Source organism: Nicotiana tomentosiformis, chromosome 5, assembly GCF_000390325.3.
Source record: "Nicotiana tomentosiformis chromosome 5, ASM39032v3, whole genome shotgun sequence".
In the NCBI taxonomy this organism is placed as follows: domain Eukaryota; kingdom Viridiplantae; phylum Streptophyta; class Magnoliopsida; order Solanales; family Solanaceae; genus Nicotiana; species Nicotiana tomentosiformis.
Genome location: NC_090816.1, coordinates 134,896,917 through 134,901,943, shown reverse-complemented (window position 1 = coordinate 134,901,943; position 5,027 = coordinate 134,896,917).

Sequence of the window (5,027 nt, the reverse complement as noted above, 5' to 3'; positions counted from 1 at the left end):
TCGAGCCTGGACCTCGGTCATGGCCTCGATCAGGGTATCGAGGTTGGGCCTTCGATTGTGACCCTCCATCTTGGGTCTCGATCCTGGCCCTCGAGCTGGACCTTCGATCATGCCCTCGAGCCTTGCCTTCGATCGAGGCTTCGATACTGAGCCCCATCTCTGGCTTCGACTCAGACCTCGATCGTGGGCTCGATCTGAGGCTCGATATCTGGGGCTCGATCACAGCCCAGAATATGCAGCAGAAGAGAAAATTGCAGCAGCTTTTTAAGTCCAACTTTTGATCCGTTAACCATCTGAAACTCACTCGAGGCCCTCGGGACCTCAACCAAATATACCAACAAGTCCTAAAACATCATACGAACTTAGTCGAACCTCTAAATCACATCAAACAACGCTTAAACCATGAATCATACCCCAATTCAAGCTAAATGAAACTAAGAGTTTTCAACTTCTACATTCAATGTCGGAACTTATCAAATCAACTCCGATTGACCTCAAATTTTACACACAAGTCATAAATTACATAACGGAGCTATGAAAATTTTCAAAATTGGATTCCCACTCCGATATCAAAAAGTCAACTCCTGGTCAAACTTTCAAACTTTAAATTCCTATTTTAGCCATTTCAGGCCTAATTTCACTACGGACTTCCAAATAAAATTCCGATCACGCTCCTAAGTCCAAAATCACCAAAATTCTATTCCGGGGTCGTTTTCTCAAAATATTGACCGAAGTCAAACTTAGCACTTTAAGGCCAACTTAAGGAACCAAGTGTTCCGGTTTCACCTCAAACACTTCCAAATCCCGAACCAACCATCCCCGCAAGTCATAAATCATTACAAGCACCTACGAAAAGTTTTATTTTAGGGAACGAGGTTCTAAAAGTTAAAATGACTGGTTGGGTCATTACAGATACTTACTAGGTACCGACTGTGGTGTACTTATACTACACTTCTGCACATTTTTGTGCAGAGCCGGGTATTGGAGATAAAGGACTTGAGTATAGTTAAAGCGCGATCGTAAGGATTCAAGGTAGAGCTGCTTGGCCGTCGCAGTCCCTTGGAGTCTTTTTATTTCATTGTACTGTTAATTTGTAATCAAACATTATTGTATATTCGGTCATCGTGATCATTCCATGTATTCAGTTAGAGTTCGTGACTCAGTACTACCAGTCTTGGGAGGTTGTATATTCATATTTATTCCGTTGTTAGTTTTTATTACTTTGTTTCAAAAAAACAATGGCTTCAAAATGCAATTGAAAACAGCTTACCTAGTCTTAGAGACTAGGTGCCATCACGACGCCTGTGGTGGGATTTTGGGTCGTGAGAAGTTGGTATCAGAGCTATAGGTTCATAGGTTCTACGAGTCACGAACGAGTCTAGTGGAGTCTTGCGGATCGGTACGGAGACGTCTGTATTTATCTTCGAGGGGCTACAGAACTATTAGGTTGTATATTCATATTTATTTTGCTGTTAGTTTTTATTACTTAGTTTTAAAAAAAATGGCTTCAAAATGTAATTGAAAACGGCTTACCTAGTCTTAGAGATTAGGTGTCATCATGACGCCTGTGGTGGAATTTTGGGTCGTGACATATTGATACCATGCGCGCTTCCCCCATTGTCTCTAAATATACCCGTTCATAACTGAGAAAGGGGGGTGAACACCTAGTACATAGCAAACAACTGCGTTCTTCGGGTAGTCTATTTCTGTACTTATATCATCCATCTCTATCTCACATACAACCGCTTCTCCTTGCCTCACTGGAGACACAAATTCGAGCTTAAATCCTGCATTAGTTAGTTTTCCGATATCAAAATTATCCCAAACCGATGGCTTACTCTGCTCTTCCTCCATCAATTCCACTTCCTCTGCCCATGATAATTTTGAGCTACTGCTTCCTTTTTTAGCTGCTTCACTCCACGTTACTTGCCTAGTTGTAGGTATCACTACTTCAGTCATAGGCGAACCATTGGTTGTATTTACCTCCATTGTTGCTTCTCTGGATTGTTGTACCTTTTTTCTAGGGCTTGTCTCTTGCAATTGCGTATTCCCTTCACTGGCGATTCCTTGATGGGATAGTACCTTAATCTGTTGATTATTACCTCTCAATTTCGTCGCCTAAGCCATCAATGCCTTCTGGGATGGTACACAAACTCGTTTCCCTGCCATTGCTGGCTCACATTAGTTAACGTGCACCGAGAGAGAATGGTGCCCTAGTCCCATTTATGCGCCATTTGTAATTTTTATTATCACTTTTTCTTTCTTTATAAATTTCGCACTATTGCTCTGCTTTGATATATTTGTGATGGTTATTTCAGTTATTTGAAGAGGTATATCAAATCTAAAGTGAGTTGTACGACCTCAAAATAAAATCATTGTCGATACACCAGTTGTTCTTATTGCTAACAATATCATACCTCTTAATCTGACATTTTCAAGTAATGCATGACATATGAATATTATTTCGATTCCGCCGGAGGCATCTACAAAGGATAATCCCGCTATACCAGAGTCGACTTTTTATAATATAGTTTTGAAAGCTTATTCTTGTTCAGGATTTAGTTTTAATTGTGCTTACTCAAAGACGTGTATGGCCTTCTTAATATTATATTAATTATTTTTACTTTGTGATCTATTTTTTTAATCTCTAGCACTCTTTTATGGAATACATTTATGTATCCTAAGATTTTTTTTGAACTTGAAAAATAATTTTACTCATATGATAAATTTTAAAAATAATTTAATTGGACTCTCTTGCTAAATAATTAATTGAAAGATTTGATTATTTGGTTTTAACATAAAATATAATTTATTTTCTGTTGATTTAGATTCTTAATATTAGTTCATCTAATGTTTGAATATTTAACCGTAATTATAATTTTATCCATCATAAATTTTATTTTCAAAGAGTAAAAAGATCGATTTGACATTTCACTTTTATATCTTTATGTTTGCAAAATTGTTCTTACCAACCTTTTTCTTTCTTTTATCACACATTTATATTCTTAAAAATTTTCTTAGTTGTTCTTTAATAATTGTGTATATTTTTCTATATTACACAAAAAATTAATAATAATAAAAATATTCTTTGAGTAGGAAAATAATTCAAATATAATATAATTATTATCGTAGGAATAGTTTCTCAATATTAACGCTTTATGCGGTCTGTTTAGCATTTCTTTTATTTTATTTTTTTGATAATGAATATTATAGAGTGGTAATGTATTAACAATATGTAGGATTCTTATGAAATTGATTTTATTAAACCTGCCTACATATTTTTAGTAAAAATTCAATATGCAAGATTGTATTGATTTTAAAATCTTAAATCTTAAAAAATTAACATAGAAGTTATTTTAGTCCAAAAAAGTAAGTTATTACAACTATGTCCTTTCCCTATGAGTTCTTATGTTTAACATTTTAGGGCTATTTTGGTCTATCAATATATTTGTGCTTTTATAATAATATAGGCTCTCATATTTCTAAATGGATTTGGACAATATAATACGTTTTTAAATTAAATTAGTAATAGAAATTTTTTAAGAAGTATATCCTAAAAGTAATAGGATTACATGGCTAAAAATATGTCCATATCCCGAAAGTAATTATACTAATAGAAAATCTAACACATTCCTAAAGATATATATCTATGCCCGAAAATAATTATACTAATAGGATTCCTAATGATAATCATGTAGGATTCCTAACGTATAGTATTATGTCCTAAAACTAATATGATGACAAAGCTAATGTCTAAAATTCTGATTATGTCATTTTATTATGAGTTATTATGCTTAATATTAAAATGTTATTTTTGTAATCCAACATTTTATTCATGTTTTTATAACAATATATAGATAGATATAGATATAGATATAGAGACTTGAAGTTTCAATCATTTATTGATGAGTAAGTTCATGCATGGGCGAGCCAAAAAAGAGGAAAAATCAGCATTATTTTTTTTTTGTGAAACAGAAATATATAGTTCTGTTCACATCATATGAAAAAAAGTTACGTACTCCTAGTCCTTGAAAAAGTTTCTCATGCAAAAAAGGAGTACTTGGTAGAAATATGACAATTGTAATTGAACAATTTTCAGAAAAGCATACTATATGCTTTGGTGACGTTAGCAAAAATACACTTGAAAATGCAGTTAATGTACATGAAAAATCAATCTTGAACTTCTATCTTATTGCATGAGAGCTGGGGTTCTCTGGTTGTAACGATCAAATTTCACCTATAGGTCGTGATGGCGCCCAACACTACAGTTAGGCAAGCAAACTTAATAAATTAAGCATATATTGACAAAATTTAAAACCAAAAAAATAATAAAACACCAAATTCTACCAATGTGTGTGCCAAGACCTGGTGTCACAAGTGTATGAGCATCTAGTAGATTATACAAAACCTCAAATACTGTCTGAAATAAAAATAGACAGAATGAAAAATACAAGGAGAGACACTAGTAGCTGCAGAACGGCTCAGAAAGGCAGCTCACTACTATGCCCCTAGATAACGTGGGTGTAAGACGATAGGTCCCCCACTAGTACTTGCATCAGGTCCTGCTCAAAAAGTGCAGCAAGTGTAGTATGAGTACGTAAACAACGTGTACCCAGTAAGTATCAAGCCTAATCTCGAAGTGGTAGAGACGAGATGGCCGACTTTGACACTCACTATGGGTCAATAATAATAACTGAAATACAACTAGAATATCTAAATCAGCATGATTCACAAAATTTATAATAATTTATTTAACCAGCGGGAATAATCAAATTTCTTCAAATGCAACAATTCTCAATATATTAATTAAATTCTTTCAATTCAAATAATTTCCAATATATCAATCAATCTCATTTACAGGAATAACAATTAATTCCTTAACAAGCAGGAATAATAATTCATTAAATTTCAAGGATTCTCCAATTTATCAATTAGCTTCGCAAGCTTGAAATAACTATTAAAGTATCGTGTAATTATTATTATTATTAAGCACGATTTCTGCCGAGGACGTACTGCCCGATCCAGAG